Below are 20,599 nucleotides of genomic sequence, written 5' to 3'. Positions count from 1 at the left end.
TAAGCTCTGCCTTTTTGTTAACAGATACAATTATCAGCTTTATTTGTGAATCTCAATTAATTAAACAATATATCACAGAGCCTGTAGGGTTCGGTGAGATGAGCGAAGAGACATGGGAGATTAAATGGGATTCTTGTAATGTTATTTGTCTATTTGTACTCACTGAATTTGTGCGCCCCTTGAGGGACTTGAAGTAGAGGGGGGGGGGGTAGAAATAGCCTAAGCTACTCTATCCCTTTGAGATGTATTTATTGCTTATCTCAATAAACATACTTGAACTTGAACTTGACATGGGAGATTTTACATAAGTACAGTACATGGTAGTTAAAGTAGCGAACGCATGTCAACGAATAACGAGTATATATACAATACAATACAATTTTATTTAGGTAAGGTACATACATACAATAAATTTTTACAAGGATTGGTTGATATAACAAAAACAATATAACAAAGATATATTGGTTGATATAACAAAACAATTGTCCTATGAAGTCGATTTAACTTCCAAACATATATTTTTTTAATAAATGTTAAATGTTTTCTGGCTAGTTATGTTAGATTTTATTAAAAATACGTATTCTACTTGTTAACATTATAATTTATATTTGTGATAATTTGTGCAGAGAAGTGCGACAACTGGATATGCCAACAAACACTTTCTAAACAACGATATATCTTGGATAAGTCGCTCCACAACATTGACGCTTGGACCGTCGACTTCCTTTGATGCTACTTATTTACTTATTTCATAATGAAATTATATTAGTTTGGAGTAAATATATGTTTTCTCATGTTCTGCATTCAGCACCCACATTATAGTAAATATACCACATTACTTCATTACTTAAATAATGCTAGGAGGGTTTGAGTTGCTTTGGGTCTTTAGTGGACAGAATCTCCAATAGATGGGGCGAGAGTCGCTCCCGCTCTCTCGCCCGAGCAAGAGTCGAAACTTAATTTAAAATTGATATATCTTTGTTCTCGAACATGATATATTTCATTTGGTGAAATCATAATAATGTTCATATCTCGATCTTTCTGGAGGCATATAAGATTTTAGGCTTTATTAGCGTATCTTTGTTAATTATACAATATATCGGCAAGTGCGTAGGCGTCTGCACTCCATGCTCGACAAGCTACTGAGCGCTACTATAAAAACATATGTATCTTCACTTGAGCTATAAATATGTCTATTGTAATGTATTTAAAATGAAGCTCTTATTTCTATCTTGCTTAAGACATAAAACATTTGTGTTTATTAACGAATTTACGTGAAATAAACATTGATCTGAGAGAGTTGCTCTGTCGTTCAGTCTGTACGGGGTGGGAGCTCCGTAATTTTTAAAATACATGTATCTTCATTAGAACTTTAAATATGTCCATGGTAAAGTGTTTAAAGTGAAGCTTATATGTCTGCCTTTCTTGAGACATATAAAACATATATGTTTATTAACGAATTCACGTGAAATAAACATTGTTCTAAGAGAGAGTTGCTCGGTCGATCAATCTGTCCGGGGTTAAAGCTCGGCTATTATAAAAGTACACGTATCTTCTCTTTAAATTTAAATATGCCCATGGTAAGGTATTTAGAATGAAGCTTATATTTCTATCTTTCTTGTGACATATAAAACTCTTACGTTTATTAAGGAATCTGTGTGAAATAGGCATGGTTCTGAGATGAATGCTGCGGTTTTCGAGCTCGACGCGCGGCAATGGACGCAATACACATCCAGTGGGTGTTATTGGACCCTATACCCATTTTATTTGTGGTTGGAGCCCCATACCCATTCTATGGGTGGTTGGAGCCCCATACCCATTCTATGGGTGGTTGGAGCCCCATACCCATCCTGTGGGTTGTAGTGGACGCCATACTCATCCTGTGGGTGGTATTGGACCCCATACCCTTCCTGTGGGTGGATGTGATCCCCATACTCATCCTGTGGGTGGATGTGACCCTCATACCCATCCTGTGGGTGGTATTGGACCCCTTTCCCACCTAACAGGCGGTAGGTGACAATATACCCATCCTAGCTATAGTTGGTATAGTAGACACAATACCGTCCTGTTTGCAGTAGTTTACCCCATAGACATTCCAATGTAACATCGTTTTCTGTTAGCGTTCCTACAAAACATCCTTTAAAGATTTGTAAAGCACAAACTATGGTATATAATATTGATTGGTGAAGGACTGTTATTCTATGTAATAATTTTTAGTGCTTATTATAATTTACTAAGAACAACTAATATTTCTCAAAACAAAATTACGAGCCTTTAATAGGAAGTAGCTGATCTGTAATATTTTAAGAGCATGGACAATAGTAGGTAAATTTCACAACCCATGTGGGACCTGAAAACTACAATTTTCCTTATAATTGAGCCAATCACGAATATTCTGCTATCTATGTTGACGGACGGGTACTGTGACACGTAAATTGGTACGTGAGGAAGAGTTTGGGCCTTGGTAAAAAAAGTAACTGGGAATATATCACATATTTACTAATTCATATTCAACATATTGACTTTAAGCATTAAGTCATATATGTGCTGTCTTGTGTGAGAACGGGTTGGTGGTGGAGGCTGACTCCATACACAGTTTCAAATGTAGGTATGATAGAACCCAGTAGTCTCAGGAATCTGTGCACCAGTTGATTGACAGTTGAGAGGCGGGACCAAAGAGCCAAAGCTCAACCCCCGCAAGCACAATTAGGTGAGTACAATTAGGTGAGTACACACACACAAACACACCCACGAGTTGTGTGTGGAGTTGATCTACGAGTAGGTGTATCTAGGAGTTGATATCACACCAAACCTGTCTCCTGAAGCCCACATTAAATGAATAACGTCGGCGGCATATGCGAGGCTGGCTAACATCAGTACAACGTTCAGGAACCAAGGTATCATTCAGAATCTTGTACACTACATATGTAAGACCAATAATGGAGTATGCGGTCCCAATATGGAGCCCGTACCTTGTCAAGCACAAGACGAAGCTGGAAAAAGTCCAAAGGTATGCCACTAGACTAGTCCCAGAACTAAGAGGCATGAGTTATGAGGAAAGGCTGCGGGAAATGCACCTTACGACACTAGAAGACAGAAGAGTAAAGGGAGACATGATTACAACCTACAAAATCCTCAGGGGAATCGACCCGGGTAACAAGGATAAACTTTTCAACACTGGTGGTATGCGAACAAGGGGACACAGGGGAAAATTGAGTACCCACATAAGCCACAGGGACGTTAGAAGGAACTTTTTCAGTGTCAGAGCAGTTAACGGATGGAATGCATTAGATATGATAGAACCCAGTAGTCTCAGGAATCTGTGCACCAGTTGATTGACAGTTGAGAGGCGGGACCAAAGAGCCAAAGCTCAACCCCCGCAAGCACAAATAAGTGAGTACAAATAGGTGCGTACATACATACACACACACACACACACACACACACACACACACACATACACACACACACAAACACACACACACAGCGGGACCAAAGAGACCAAAGCTCAACCCCCGCAAGCACAAATAGGTGAGTACACACACACACACACACACACACACACACACACACACACACACACACACACACACACACACACACACACACACAATCACACACACACACACACACACACACACACACACACACACACACACACACACACACACACACACACACACACACACACACACACACAAACACACACACACACACACGCTCAGTGGAAGAATGGGACTAGACACCACTCGGAGAGACGACGACTCCACCGAGGACCTCGACATATGGACATCATTATAAACTCACCTGGTTGTGTGAGTGGGACGGTTTTGGCCGGTGAGTACTGCCTGCATCTGTCAGTTAACTGATGTACAGTCAGGTCAATCATAAGATAAATCTTGTTCAATTTATCATATATATTTAGACTCTCAAAGTGGCTCATTCCGGGTAGAAGTGTGACACATAGGGGACCCTCGTGACACGCACACGCACAAGCAAACACATACACAAGCAAACCCATACACAAGCAAACACACATACACACAGTAAAGGGATGGAGTTAATCAAAATTCGAAACGTTTTTATTTATGTGAAACATCACTCCAGTCACAGGGTAACCCCAAACCCCTACCCCGCTCTTTCCCATCCCATCTTTCCCGAAACACTCCCCCCCCCCCTCCCCCTTCATGTGAACCGGCTAGATAGAGGCCTTTGACGCTTAGTTGACAACTGTTGGACAACTGACCATACCTCCTATCTATCACCCTCCTCCTCCTCCCCCTCCTTCCCCCTAAGCATACACAAATAGTTCTTTTCTGTGCCTCTCCCCCTTTCTCCCAATATCTCTCCCCCTAACCTCCTCATATCTCCCCCTCTAACCTCCCCATACACTTACTCCGCACGCACACGTACACACACGTACTCACGCGCACTCACGCGCACTCACGCACGCACGCTCCCCCAACTAACTCTACCAAAATACTCCCCCCCACTCCCACTTCCCCCCTACAATTGAACAGAAATACACACACACACACATTCATTATCCCTCCCTTTTTCACACTGCCTCTGTAGCATACCAGATATTCCCCCCACCCTACACCCAAACCCCTCCCCACACAGTGGGACCCCTCCAGTTCCCTTACTCCCTCCCACCATCTGACCACCTGACCTGAAGTGACACCCCCACCCCCAGTTTCCCAGGCATCCCCTTCCCTACAAACACACACACGCGAACACGCTCACTCACGCACGCACTTGCACGCACACACACACAACACACACATACAACAAACACACTTACACATAAACACAAACACACGCACAAGAAAAAGTCAGGATGTTTTTTCCCTTAGCCAGTGAAAATGATGGAGGGACATCACCAAATACAGGGACAGGAGAGAATGGTGGATACTACCTTTGAATTGCTCAACCAGACATTAGGGGGATTCGGCAGAGACCTCCAGGCAATGCAAATGGGATTCAACAGAGACCTGCATGAAATGAAAATGGGATTCAGCAGAGACCTGCAGGACATGAAAGAGGGGTTTGGCAGAGACCTGCAGAAAATGCAAGCATTAATACAGAGCCAAAGGAGTGAGTTAGAGGAAGCCAGAGAGGAGATAAAGAGACTCAGGGAAAATCAGAATTCAATCCAGCACAGGGTATGCAACCTCCTGGAAACAGGGGACGAAGCTGATGGAAGGCTCCTTTCAGGGGGGATTGTAACAGAAGCCTCCCACCAACCAACCCCTCAGCCATCCCCCACCAATCACCTGCATCTCCCCAGACAGTAAAGTCCCTCCCTCAGACCATGCCCCCATGTTCCCTGACCCCAGACCCTCCCATGTTTCCCCCATGCCCTTTTTCTTCCCCAACCCCTACCCCCAGACCCTCATTGTTCCTGCACCCCATGCCCTACCCTGTTTCTCCAGCCTGTGCCCTTCCCAGTTCCCCCCTCCCCCAAGCTCTCCTTCCAACCCCCCCCCTCCCTCCCTCCCGGCCCCCCATACCCAGGCTCCCCTCCTATACCCATCCCCTGACCTCCCTGTCAACCCACCCCAGTCTACCCAGCATACCCCAACCCGTGACCTCCCACCACATGCCCGACCTCCAGCTCCCCCATCACATGCCCAACTAACCCCTAACCCCGGACCCCCTCAGCCGCATCACGACAGACCCCCCCCCCCTAGCCCCCCTGTTCCAGATCCTCCCAAACTCCTCACACCCCAGACCCCCCAGAACCTTCTTCCTAGGCTCAGCCATCCCTGACATCCCTTGCCCCCCAACTCCAGTGGAATCAACAGAAACTGAGAAGGGACAGAAGAGAGTCAGCTTCAAGGTCATGTATTCGAACATAGATGGGATTACAAACAAGGCCAGTGACCTTAGGGAAAGAACAAAAGAAGTAGACCCAGATGTAATTGGACTCAGAGAAACCAAACTCTCAGGAATCATAACGAATGCGGTTTTTCCCCAGGACTACACTGTAATAAGGAAAGAGAGGGAAGGAAAGGGAGGAGGCGGAGTGGCTCTACTGATGAGAAAGGAATGGAGTTTCGAGGAGAGGGTTTGTGTTGGGCTGCGAAGGGTTCAGAGATTTCATAACAGGCACCATGACGATGGGAGGACCAAGAGTAGTAGTAGCAGTGATATATAACCCACCACCAAATGAAAGAAGACCCAGGCAAGATAATGACAGAAACAACATAGAAGTTAACATTATCATGAAGAGAGGAGCCGCTGCTGCCTGTAGAAAACGATCCCATCTGCTCATCATGGGGGGACTTTAATCATGGAAGGATAGACTGGGAAAACAGAGAACCATATGGAGGTGAGGAAATATGGAGAGCGAAACTGCTAGAGGTGACGATTAGAAACTTTTTAAGTTAGCATGTCAAGGGTCCCACGAGAGTGAGAGGCAATGATGAACCATCAAGACTCGACCTAGTATTCACTCTGAACGATTCAGACATAAGGGAAATCGGTCTTGAAGCCCCTGTGGGTATGAGTGATCATAGTGAACTGTTGTTTGAATATCTGGTCGAAGAAGGGTTAATGGACTCAAGGAAGGGACCAGAAAACAAGAGGGCCAGCATTCCGGAAGGGAAACTATGAGATGAGAAAATTCTGAACTGAAATAGCTTGGGAAACGGAGCTCAGAGGAAAGACGGTTCAAGACATGATGGACCACATCACACAGAAGTGTAAGGAGGCAGCAGACAAGTTCGTCCCAGTCCAAAATGAAAAAAATGAAATGGAGATGAGAAACCCATGGTTTAATCAGAGTTGGAACCTAGCAAAGCAGCTAAGTAAAAGGACGTGGAGAAACTATAGAAACAACAGAACACTAGAGAGCAGAGAAAGATACCAGAGCGCCAAGAATGAATACGTCAGGGTGAGAAGAGAGGTAGAGAGGCAATATGAAAATGATATAGCGAGCAAGGCAAAGACTCAACCCAAATTGCTGCATAGCCACATCAGGAGGAAAACAACAGTGAAGGAACAGGTAATGAAACTGAGGATAGGGGCAGAAAGATTCACTATAAACGACAAGGAAGTGTGCGAGGAACTCAATAAGAAATTCCAGGAAGTCTTCTCCTCAGAGCAAGGAGAAGTCCTTGAGATAAGGGAGGGAACACCAACCCCGCTCAACCCCTGCAAGCACATCTAGGTGAGTACAACTAGGTGAGTACACACACACACACACACACACACACACACACACACACCGGTGCCGGTGGCCGAGCGGATAGCACGCTGGGCACGTGATCCTGTGGTCCCGGGTTCGATCCCGGGCGCCGGCGAGAAACAATGGGCAGAGTTTCTTTCACCCTATGCCCCTGTTACCTAGCAGTAAATAGATACCTGGGAGTTAGTCAGCTGTCACGGATTGCTTCTTGGTGTGTGTGTGTGTGTGTGGTGTAAAAAAAAAGTAGTAGTAGTAGTTAGACACAGTTGACTGACGGTTGAGAAGCGGGCCGAAAGTGCAGAACTCAACCCCCGCAAGCACAACTAGGCTGCTATTCAAACTCGAGAGGCAGGCGGGGGTGGGAGAAAAGGCCCTAGCATGGATAAGGAACTACCTAACAGGAAGGAGCCAAAGAGTTACGGTAAGGGGCGAGAAATCGGACTGGCGAACAGTAACGAGTGGAGTATCTCAAGGATCGGTGCATGGACCAATTCTATTTTTAATATATTTTAACGACTAGTGTTTACTGGAGTTGATTCCTACATGTCGATGTTCGCGGATGACACCAAGTTGATGAGAAGAGTATTGACAGATGAGAATTGTAGGATCCTCTAAGAAGACTTGACAGAAGATGGTCAGAGAAATGGCTACTGGAGTTCAACACGAGCAAATGTAAAGTTACTAAAGGTGATAGGAGACCAAAGGAACAGTACACAATGAAGGGAGAACTCCCTACCTGTGACGACGCGAGAAAGAAACCTGGGCGTGGACGTAACACCTAATCTATCTCCTGAGGCACATGTAAATAGGATAACAACAGCAGCGTACTCTACACTGGCAAATGTTAGAACATTGTTCAGAAACCTAAGTAAGAGGCATTTAGGGCGCCTTACACTGCCAACGTGAGCCCAGTCTTAGAGTGTGCTGCGTCATCATGGGGTCCCCCATCTGAAGAAACGCATAAGGAAACTGGAAAACGTTCAGAAGTTTGCAACGAGACTCGTCCCAGAGTTATGAGGGATGGGGTACAAAGAGCGCCTGAAGGAACTGCTCCTTACGACACTAGAAAGGAGAAGGGAGAGGGGGGATATGATAGGAACGTATAAAATACTCAGGGGAATTGGCAGAGTGGACATAGACGAAATGTTCACACGGAATAGTAACAGAACGAGGGGACATGGGTGGAAGCTGGAAACTCAGATGAGTCACAGAGATATTAGGAACTTTTCTTTTAGTGTGAGAGTGGAAAAATGAAATGCACTTAAAGATCAGGTTATGGAAGCAAATTCTATTCATAATTTTAAAACTAGGTATGATAGGGAAATAGGACTGAAGTCATTGCTATAAAGAACCGATGGTTCAAAAGGCGGGATTCAAGAGTCAATGCTCGATCCTGCTGACACAAATAGGTGAGTACACACTCACACACACATACACAGTTTCAAGTGTAGATATGATAGAGCCCAATAGGCTCAGGAGCCTGTACGCCTGTTGATTGACGGTTGAGAGGTGGGACCAAAAAGCCAGAGCTCAACCCCCGCAAGCACAACTAGGTGAGTACAACTAGGTGGGTACATACATACATACATTATACACATACACAGTGTCAGTGAATCTGTGACAACAACAAATATCTGAAAACACTTAAGTATTATAGGGATTAAACATAGCACTTGGTTCCATAAAGTGTACAGCAACACACTGACCAATATATCAAGCGAATCATATCATTTTAGCTCAGACAGAATAAGAAAAGAAGTCCAAGTGGTAAAACTGGTGCCATACGTTGCCTGGAAGCAGAGAGGAATAGGGAATCTGTAAGACATAATTCTTGAGCCTAGTTGTGTGTGAGATTTTTCTCTACGCCTACCTCCCTTAAGAGGTGGACTACAAGTTTAAAGTCTGCTCACGGCAGTTAAGCATGAGTCCAGTAGAAAAAGGAAAAGCGGGAGCAAACCGCCAGGCCTCCACCAACAAGGGTGAAAACCTGTCCACAATTGGCCGCTGGCTCCTTCTAGTTAAACAGGACGTTAAAACTAATAAAGGGTAACCGACGGGTTCTCACAATCAAATATTTATATTTGAAGTGGCGCTATGAATTGGAATTCGAATTCCCAAGAACAGCCGCCTTATCAAGATCACATCAACATTTAATGATATTATGCAGAAATATAGTGGAATAATATGGTTGAAGGGTTGACATCAAAGACTGTTTTCTATAACATAACAATTTATTAATAACAAGAGACTAACTACTACATTACCGAGTTTACGTTGCGTTAATGTCAATCCAGTGGCACGATAACAACAGCTAAATAGCAACCCTTGCTGTGAGGCTGCATACTGAACTAACCTGAACACAGGTGTGCCCACTGATGAAGCAATATTGCAAATCAAAGAAAAATATCACAGACTAAGTTACACCAGAGCGAATGGTTACGTTATTGTACATCAAGTGGCATTTGCAACACAGCTATTCAACAACCCCTCGAGAAGTGACAGCAGGCTCCATCTTGCTGACACTTCGGGCTGATAACATGAACTAACTGAACAAATGAAGGATATCCACTGAAGACAGACACAAGCAGGCAATCAATAGTGTCACGGTTCCCCTGACAGCTACTATAATCACAAGCTTAGGGATCCTCCCGCCCCCCAGGAGAGACCCACGTAACTAGGCGGAAGTCTAACAGTGACTCCCCCCTATCACAACCCCGTGTGAACACTCTTTGCAACTCCCACTAAGAAGTTGCCCTGTTGTAACCCGATACACCGACAGGCAAGGCGGGAATTCTGGGACACAGCTCCACAGATCCCTAGTATGACCCTACTCTCGTCACCAGACGACAACCAAAAGAAATTGCCTGAAGTGATTAATTACGTTAATTGACTGATCGCAGCAGTCAGCAACAAAGTACCACGGTAATCACAAACAATTGTCTCCCACTAGACAACAACATGATGATACTCTACGTTAATCTTTAACACTTGTCTCTCTCTTGTTAACAATAACTCAACATATTACAACACACTTGACTCCTTGCAAGTATTCAGTGAGTAATTCTCAATTAAGGTCAAACGGACCACTAATTACATCCCCATTGAGTTACGTTAACTAAGCCTACCCTAACTTGGTAGCTTCTCCACAGTCTGTGTCAAAAAATTACTAGTGAGTGTTAATTACCCTAATTAACCCACTAATTACTGAGCCATTAATTAACTGTCACCAGGACCGATAATTAACCATCCATAAATACGTCTCACTCCGCACTGCCTAAGCAGGTCTCATCAAACACTGTGAATTCACGGGAAAGGAGTTAATTACCCTAATTAACAAGATGTGCCAATAATCCACTGTCCTCAGACAGGATATGATTAATACAACGATTTATGCTAGCTCCATGACCTCGCTTTACCGAGTCACCGGAGCTCTCCAATGCTAATTACTCCACTAATTAACATGAGCCACTAATGCTATACCCCTGAAAGGTAATTAGTCTCGAGCATATTACGTTAACACAAATACTGACAGACTCTGACAGAACCTCTCCCACTACGTGAATTCATGATGAGAAGGCTAATTACATAATTAGCTAGAGTGGTCAATTAACTGTCACATGGACAATTAATTGCTCCCGAGACGTATCTCATTCTCGCTCAACACTGTTCCCTCTTATAACAGCCCTCACTCACTCCCCAATACTAAGTGTGCACCCCTTATCCAGTTAATTACCCCTTAATTAACTCACTGAATCCTTAAGTCCTCAACATAACTTAAAGAACAAAGTAACCCCAGCGTTACATAGGTCACACTATAATGGCATGCAACATCATATCAGCACTACCCACACATATAGTTGCAGCACTGCAACTCGCTAATTACTGTGCCCACACAATAAAACACACGGTTGTGCAACACACACAAGTATACTAATATTACTGCCCCTCCTCTTCTTTTACTTGCACCCGATTGCAAAGGAATACTGTGAACACACACATACTTCAGCCAGGCAATTAACCCATCAATTGCCTGCTCTCATTAAGTACTGAAAATTCCCCTGAATAATCCTAGAGGTCCCTTACCCTCAACACAGTTCCTGGGGCAATAATATTGTATACTGATAACAACACTGCACAAACCTGCAACATAATGATGCCGTCAGCATACCCCACATGCTAATGACATCATTAGGCACTCGGTCAGCAATCACCTCTACTGACTACCACACAATCACAGTACATAGACATGCAAATGAACACATAGAAATGGCCTTCACCTACTCTCTGAAAATTATATCACCAAGTAATATGTACTAATTACACAGACTTCAGGGGTCCTCACTGACACTCCTGACTACCTCTAATGATTATAATTTTACTGTACTCTATGGCATTAATCCAGCCTGAACGATTATATAGAATAGACAGGCTGGATCACTTATATGGTAAATCTCTACACTGACTGGTCACATCCTCTAGTCAGTCTACCAACATACTACCATACAGCGTGGTCCCGTGTATAATCTCTATCTCCAGGTACCGCCCCTACCCGACATCTGGATTCCACTGACAGCTGCCCCCCAGCTGTTTTTTTCCTAGCCTGGCGAGGCTCTGAGATAACTCTTACCGGGAACATCCACCGGTACTCATCACACTGTAATAGTACTCATTTCTACTCATTTCTACTGCCTTATTTTTTCTCATTCCCAAAACTGACTACCACACTTAGCTTTTAGCTGACACACTTAGCTGGCTTGCTCCTCATGCGTCGACAAGATGTGGCCCTAGGCTGTCCCGGGAAAGTGGCCAAGGCAGGTGGCCAAGGCAGGTGGCCACAGCGCCCCTCCCGAGCTGAGAGAGGGGGGGTTGGGTGGCCTGGGGTGGCCGGCTCGCGGGTGGCCTGGGTGGCCGCCTCGCGGGCAGGCGGGTGGGTGGCCTGGGGTGGCCGGCGCGCGGGCAGGCGCGGGTGGCCACGGGTGGCCGCGGGCTGGCAGGCTGCCGCCCACAGGAGTACCCATGCGGCTGGGGAATCTCCACCCCATCACTCTAGAACCATGCCTTTGTTCTACACTGGGGTGACAATGGTTGGTGGCATCCCCAGGCGGCGTCCCCATACTGACGCAGCCTGGCGGAATGCAGAGTCCAACATGGGCCTGCAATCACACATACGCGTACACTGGCCAACATCAGTTGTCCATTGCCACTAGACAGGATGCTCAGACCCGAGGGATGAGGGATCAATCTGATACTCCACGAGGCTTCTGCCAGCCTGCCTCATGCGTTCACACAGTCAACTGTCCCTTAACTTTTTGCTGTTTCTACCGTAAATCCCTGGCCCCAATTCACTTAATTAGGCCTTGAGACAACCCCTGATGGCAGGAGTGCCACCAATCGAGTAATTTGGACGACAGAAGCGATTAACAGGGGGTGGAGGCGGCAAGCGTGCCGCCCCACCCAAACACCTCTTCCTTCCCTGGCCGCCCAATTCAAACTCCAGATTTCGCGGGCTCAGGGTACAACAGATACCCATACCTACTCCCTACAATCCCTAGACCAATCAGCTTGGAGCCGGCACAGCCCCTCGTGCCGCCCCCAATCAGAATTCTTCGCGCCAAAACTAGGCTTGGACCACACGTGCCCCAAACCAATCACCTCTCTCCGTCACCCTCGGCGTCTTGTGACGTCACAAGGAGGAGGAGGCCTAAGGAGTGGCGTGATGTCTCCCATGTGGGGGGGGAAGAGGCAGCGCTCACCCCACTCTCCCCCCCACCTCTAACGGTTTTAGTCAAGTATCCTCTCACACTCACTCTCAACTCACATCCTATTTCACAGAAACAGGAAAATCTCTGTAATTCTCTCTACAGAGCAATCACAGACTTCTAACTACTCTCAAGTGATAGTTCTTGACATAAGCTTTCATTCAACACCCAACAAGCATATGTTATTTTTTGAAAGCTTCAATTTCTAGAGTGTCTAGCCTGCTCTAGAAACTAGGAAAACTAGCTGAGGGATCTAGATCCCTCACATTGTGTTTGATCAGAGGGTGGCTGCCTGGTAAGTGCCTCTCTGAGTTCTTCGTATACAGGGTTATACCAGGTATGATAATATACAAACTCTGGTATCAGGGTTTGTATATTATCATAGCTTTTATTTCTCATTATCATAGCTTGTACTTCTCATTATCATTGCTTGTACTTCTCATTATCATAGCTTGTACTTCTCATTATCATAGCTTGTACTTCTCATTATCATAGCTTCAATTTTCATTGCTTCTCATCATCGCTTGTGTCTTCTCAGGCCCAAATGTGACCTGTAATCTCCCACAACTGGTAGAAATTGCTGAAATATGATGATTGATGAGACTTGCAGCAGTTAGCATGTCTTCCTCTCTTTATATAAAGGTTAGAGTTCCGTCATCAGCATAGGCATGAGCTTCAGGAATAAGTTGAAGTAGATCATTAAAATAGGTATTCCATAGCAGAAGGCCACGCACTACCCTGTGGAACGATGACACCAATTGAGTGGCTTTCAGATTCTACTACATTTATGACTACTCTGAGTCCGTTCTTGAAATTAGTCGGTTTATTAACTCTAAGATGGAGCCTGAGATGCCTAGTGCTTGAAGCTTCACTACTAATCCAGAGTTCCAGCCCCGATCAAAGGCTCCTGCTATATCTAGAGCAACAACACAGCTGATCTTGGACTCATCCATGACTGATGCCACTTAGAGGAGAGATTTAGCAAGAGATCAGCAGTAGGTCGGCTTTTTCTGAAACCATACTATCGATAACATAGTGGCAAATGATGGTCAAAAAATTATACGCTCTGCTGAGAGATTAATGAATCGAGAATTTGACCAGTAATGGAGAGCAGTGACACTGGTCTGTAATTACCATCCACTGAGCGGCTCTTCTTTTTGTGTACTGGAATAACAAATACTTTCTTCCATAAGGAGGGTCAAATACCTTCAGCTAGGAAGAGTTGGAAGAGGCACTTGAGAGTTGGAGCCAATAAGTCAGCGCTGCTGCAAAGTAGTCGTGGACTGACCTTATCTGGCCCCACAACTTTGATTGTGTCTTGTGTTTTAAGGAGATGGAGAACTTCAGCCTGCTGTATAACCACTTCAGTTATCCTATCGCCATCTCTATCTCTCTCTATGGTTCTTTCGCTCTGTTTATCTGTCTCTCTGTCTTTCTCTCTCTCGCGCTCTCTATCCTCCAATCCCTCTCTCTCAGAACATTCATTATATGAACTTTCAAGCCATAAACAAAATGTTATTTTCACAATTGTTAAATTTATGCAAAGTTGTACTAACATTAGTGTCAATCTATGCGTGATGAACGGCTGCAGTATTTGCTCACAACACACTAGTCCAAACAAATTCCCATTTCAGACATCACAGGAGTCGTTGCTTGTTGGAATAGGAGCTAAACCTAATTTAGGTGGAGTATTGGGGTTCGACCCCCAATCCCCGGTGACACTCTGCACACAATCAAAATTCACACTTGATAGGTACATTTGGTTAATGTCAACCATGGGACCTGCAATGTTAGACAAACAGATATTCTTTTAGAGCTATATATTACTGGGGTACCTGGCAGTTGACGGTTCTCTGTCTGTCTCTTTTCTCACTACTTCCTTACCATTCTCTCTTCCTCCCTTTCGTTTTCTCTTTCTTCCTTTCTCCTTTCTGTTCTCTCTTTTCTTTGCTTCCTCCTGTTCTTTCTCATCTCCCTTCGACCCGGTTTATTTCTCTCCAGCTCTCTCAGCCTTCCTCTTATTCTATCTTCCTCTTGTTCTCTCTCTCTCTCTCTCTCTCTCTCTCTCTCTCTCTCTCTCTCTCTCTCTCTCTCTCTCTCTCTCTCTCTCTTTAAACCTCCTGTTCCCTCTCAGAACATTAGGATGCGGCGCCCTATAAACACGAAGCATAAACACAACGTGACTCACTTGCGTTACATTAATGCTAAGTTGTAAGAAAGTTGTCGCTACGTTTTTTGTGATGAACAGCTAAAAAACTCTTGAAACCATCTATGGATAATCAAATCTCCATTTCTTACTTTACAGGAGTCGTTGGTTGTCGCAATAAGAACCAATCCTACTTAAGGAGGGGGGTATTGGGGTTCACAATGTCTCCACCCTCTTTCCCATGACACTCACCATTACAAGCACAGTTCACTGTGGAACGTTCCGCAAGACTACCTACAACTGTTTGGACTCGAACCTCGGACAAATAAACAGACAATCTCCAATCTGCAATCAATTATTGATGTTGATTGCAGGAACAATACTTAAACGCAAAATGCAAAAATAATTGATTTTCATCTTGAAAAAACATAGCATAATATAGGATTCTGAATATTAACTGTGGGACTTTCCTGTTTAACTAATTTGCCCTCTCTTTTGCAATATAATTCATGAAGTATTTAAAGGAAAAGATTAAGACATTCTGCACCAGGGCTTCAGCAAAGGCACATTATACAGCATGTTACACAGACATTACACAGCTTGTTATACAGACACATTATATAGCATGATATACAGACACATTACTCAGTATTATCAGCTTCAGCATTCAGCATTCAGCATTCAGGTGTCGGGCGCCTGACAGCTAGATGGGCAGCGCTTCGGATTCGTAGTCGTGAGGTTACGGGTTCGATCCATGGTGGAGGCGGAGACAAATGGGCAAAATGTTTCTTTCAGCCTGATGCCCCTGTTACCTAGCAGCAAATAGGTACCTGGGAGATAGACAGTGGCTACGGGCTGCTTCCTGGGGGGGGGGGGGTGAAACAAAAAGGAGTCCTGGTCGAGGACAGGGCCGCGGGGACGCTAAGCCCCGAAATCATCTCAAGATAACCTCAAGAAAGATAGCATGTTATACAGGCGCATTATACAGCATGTTATACAGACACATTATACAACATGTTATAACGATGTATTATACAGCATGTTATAACGATGCATTATTCAGCATGTTATACATACACATTATGCAGCATGTTATACATACACTTTACAATGTCAGAGGAACCTGTGTTGGCAAGGTTAAATTAAGTTAATTTCTCAAGCAGTCTCCGTGGCGTAGTGGTAAGACACTCGCCTGGCGTTCTACGAGTGCTTTGTCCTGGGTTCGTATCCTGGCCGGGGAGAATTTACTGGGTGCAAAATCCTTAACTGTAGCTTCTGTTTAACTCAACTTTAAAATAGGTACCAGGTTGTAGAAACGATTCTTTGTGGGGGTCGTATTCCAGGGAACATTGAATTAAGGACTTGCCCGAAACGCTACGCGTACTAGTGGCTGTACAAGAATGTAACAAGTTGAATTAGAGCATTAATTGATTGCATCTTAGCCAAATTTAAACTTATATTTTTTTTATTTTACGTGCTATGTCTTATGTTATATTATTTTTATTAGTTTACCATTTCCTTATACCGTCTCACCCATTTATAAATTACATGCATGTCAACCATTGTTCTCACTGTTCTATAAAATTTAAATTAATTAAGCTCATTCAATAATTGTTCATATGGGAAATCTCTAAGTGCTGGAATTAACTGTCAGCCGTCTCTCTAAGATAAGGTCAATCCAACAATAGCATGATCACAAATACTGAACTGTTTATTAATTATAATGGAGCTAACTGGGACAAGATAAACCTGAAAAATATCGTAAAATGTATATTTAAAGGTTTTGTTATAAATCCCAGATCCTATTAGTTTTTATTCGAACATTTATACACTTAGTTCTTGAATATGATCTCTTCTACACGACTCCAAGAATGTTTTCACAATCAAATTTTGCAATTTTACCTAAGCTCAGAATCCTACAGTCATCAGCATTAAACATAATCTGGAAGTCTCGCTGCCATTTTAAAAACCTAATTTGTTCGATCTTGTAATATATGGCATGAGAGGTAATTATCAGGGAAAGCAATAAACAACATCGACAATTTAGCCCTTGCAAGGGAAACGAGCCACAGTCAAGAATTGGTGACCAGCCGTTTGAACGATCTGCTGACCCTGGAGGAAGCATACGGTATGGAGTGATTAACCTATGTTGTAGTATATTTCAGTGGATTCCTTGGCATGTAGAAAGATCTGTATATACATATGCTTTTAAGATGAACTAATTGGCATAACTGTTAATGTACCCTAATATTCTTCAAACTGCAGAATCAGTGAACCCCAATAAATTTCTTAATTTTTTTCATCTTAATTGTCGTGATTGGGTTTCATAAATACATGTTCTGGATTAGTGTGATACTGGAAGGAAGTCTTGTGTGTAGAGTGTAAGAATTCCTACCTCTTACCTGTTCTTGGTGACGCTGGGTAACTGTTGGGAGGGGAGCGGCCACCTCCGTCACCCAGCCTAGTTCCCCTGCGACTGTTGCTGCTTGTATCCCTCCACGCTCCACACTACACCACACACACCACTCCACACCACTCCACACCACACCATATCACACCACATTACTCCACACCACTCCACACCACACCACACCACACCACATCACACCACACCACATTGCTCCACACCACATTGCTGCAAATCACACCACACAACACTACACCATACCACACCACTCCACATAAAACAACACACCACATACATCCACACCACAATGTACCACATCACACCACGCCACACTGCACCACACCACACCGCACCATATTTCACCATACCACATCGCACCATATTACACCACACCGCACCATATTTCACCATACCACATCGCACCATATTACACCACACCGCACCATATTTCACCATACCACATCGCACCATATTACACCACACCAAACCACACCACAATACACACACAACACCACACCACACAATGGTGTGGTGTTGGGTTGTGTGGTGTGGTGTGTGGTGTAATGTGGTGCGATGTAACACTCATCCATACCAAACCACACCACACCACACCACACCTCATTACACCACACCACACCAAATCACACCACACTAAACCACACTCATCCAGACCATTGTTACGAACCAAGTAGGTAAGTAAGTAATTATCAAAAGAAGGCACCAAACCCGGGAAACTATGTAGCACCATAATATGTGCGGGATAATCAGAGGGCGCTAAATATCACCAAGGATGCCAATACGAGAACAGAAATGCATAAGGCGAACGATATCGAAAGTGTCTGAGTCACGAGGAATACTATCGAGGGACAAGCGACTTCGGGGGATGGTTGGAAAACAAGACACATGCTCGTCCCGGAAGTCAGGACATTCAACAAGGATATGCACGACCGTAAGAGGGACAATGCAATTTGGACAATAAGGAGCAGGGCGGCGCTCCATCAAGTGACCATGAGTTAAGCGAGTATGGCCAATACGCAACGTCGCCAGAGCCGTTTCCCATCGCTGGTTACGGTGGTAGGAGGACGGCCACGAGACCACACAACTCATAAGAGTACGCAGTTTGTTTTCAGTAACAGAAGACCAACAAACCTGCCAATGGGTAAGGATGGAGGAATGGATAACTGGGTAAAAATCGGAACAAGGAATACCTTTACGAGAGATGGGACAAGAGCGGACATCTTCCCTGGTGGCAGCATCAGCATGCTCATTTAAAGACACACCAAAATGGCTGGGAACCCAACAAAACTCAACCGACTTAAATTTACTGTGAATAAAAAACAGCCAATGCTGGATCTCGACAACCACTGGATGAACCAGATTAAAAGATCCGAAAGCCCTGAGGGCACTACGAGAGTCAATAACAACAACAAAGGAAGATTGACAACGAGAAAGAAGGAGACGAAGAGCATAGAGAATAGCATAATGTTCCGCTGTGAAGATGATAGTCTCCAGAGGTAAGCGACACATATAAGTGCAATCAGGAAAAACAACAGAGTAGCCTACACCGTCCACAGAGTTAGCCCCATCGGTGAAGACAGAAACGGAGCGGGAGTGAGAAGAAAAGTGCTCAAGGAAAATGGGTTTTAGAATCGTAGGAGGGGTAAAAGCTTTAGTGATGCTGGTGTAAGGATGTACAAAACTGCAGAAGGGGACTCTCCACTATGGCAAAGAAGGAACAACGCGAGGAGAAATATTAGAAATACGAACTGAAAGAGAATCCTGTAAGCGAGATAACTAAACAAAAAGAGGGAGGTGGAGAAGAGGAACAGGAACCACAGGAGGGGTAAAAGTTAGAGTAAAAGACAGAGGCGAGAGGAAGGATGTTGCAAGGACCACGCAAGATAGCGAAGACAGTAGCGATCACGGTGGTCCTGGAGAGATAGGAAGCCAGTGTCAACATACAAGCTGAGGACGGGAGTCGAATGAAAGGCACCAGAACTGAAGCGCAACCCAGTATGGTGCAAAGCATCAAGACGGCGAAGAGTAGAAGGAGAAGCAGACGAGTAAGCAGGGCAACCATAATCGAGCTTAGACAGAACGAGAGAGGAATGTAAAGCGAGTAGAGTGCACCTATCTGCTCACCAAGAAGTATGGGACAATACCCGAAGGAGGGTAAGGGTCTTAGAGCATTCAGTACGGAGGTAAGAGATACAGGGCGACCAAGACAAACGAGTGTCAAAAATCAACCCAAAAAGCTTAGCGGAATCCTAGTACACAATGGGGTAACCATAAAGCGACAAAGAAGGACGAAGAACGACACGCACCGAGTAAAAGCCATGGCACAAGTCTTAGACGTAGAGAACCTGAAGTGATCAGTGAGGACCTGAACCTGATCAGAGAACCTGAACTTGATCAGTGGCTCAAGATGACACGGCATCAATCGCAAGTTGAAGCCGGCGTTGAAGGAGAGGCGAATCATCACCTTGACAGCAAAGGGTAAGATCGTCGACATAGAGAGCGGAGAAGACGCCTGAAGGAAGAAAGGAACGAAGACCATTGAGTGCAACCAGAAAAAGAGTAGAGCTCAGAACACTACCCTGGGGCACACCTTCGTACTGCTGAAAAGAGGCAGTAGAGAGCAGTACCAAGCCTCGCCCGAAAGAACGACAAGAGAGGAAGCTGCGGAGAAAGAGAGGGATATGACCACGAAGGCAAAAGAATGAAGTTGGGATATAATGTGATATCACAAAGTGGTGTTGTAAGCCTTTTCCAGGTCAAAAAGGACGGCAACAACGGAGGTCTTCGCAGCAAAAGCAGTACGAATATAGACCTCCAAGTTCACCAGGACATCTGTTGTGCTGCGGCACTTGCAGAAACCAAATTAAGAAGGGGAGAGGTGGTGATGGTGTTCTAAGAACCACATAAAACGAACGTTAACCATACGTTCAAAGAGTTTGCAAATACAACTTGTGAGGGCAGAAGGGCTAAAATCCTTAGGGGATGTTCCCAGTGACCCTGGTTTGCGAAGAGGGAGGACAACGGCATCGAGCCAGTTCTCAGGTCCGATTATACAGACTCAGTAAATACTGAGACGT

General features: G+C 44.6%; 1 protein-coding gene across 1 annotated transcript in view; it reads right to left on the bottom strand.

Annotated features, from left to right (window-relative positions):
- LOC123761189 (uncharacterized) overlaps window positions 1-17,542 on the bottom strand; it is a 306,507-nt gene extending 288,965 nt beyond the window's left edge. Inside the window, exon 1 of the mRNA XM_069339079.1 lies at window positions 17,500-17,542. The gene's annotated coding sequence lies outside the window, so the exon portion shown is untranslated. The remainder of the gene's footprint in view (window positions 1-17,499) is intronic.
- Between the last annotated feature and the right edge of the window lie 3,057 nt (window positions 17,543-20,599).

The sequence above is a fragment of the Procambarus clarkii genome, chromosome 41, assembly GCF_040958095.1.
Source record: "Procambarus clarkii isolate CNS0578487 chromosome 41, FALCON_Pclarkii_2.0, whole genome shotgun sequence".
NCBI lineage: Eukaryota > Metazoa > Arthropoda > Malacostraca > Decapoda > Cambaridae > Procambarus > Procambarus clarkii.
Note: the sequence above shows the minus strand (reverse complement) of the source record. Positions and strands in the feature narration are given on the sequence as shown.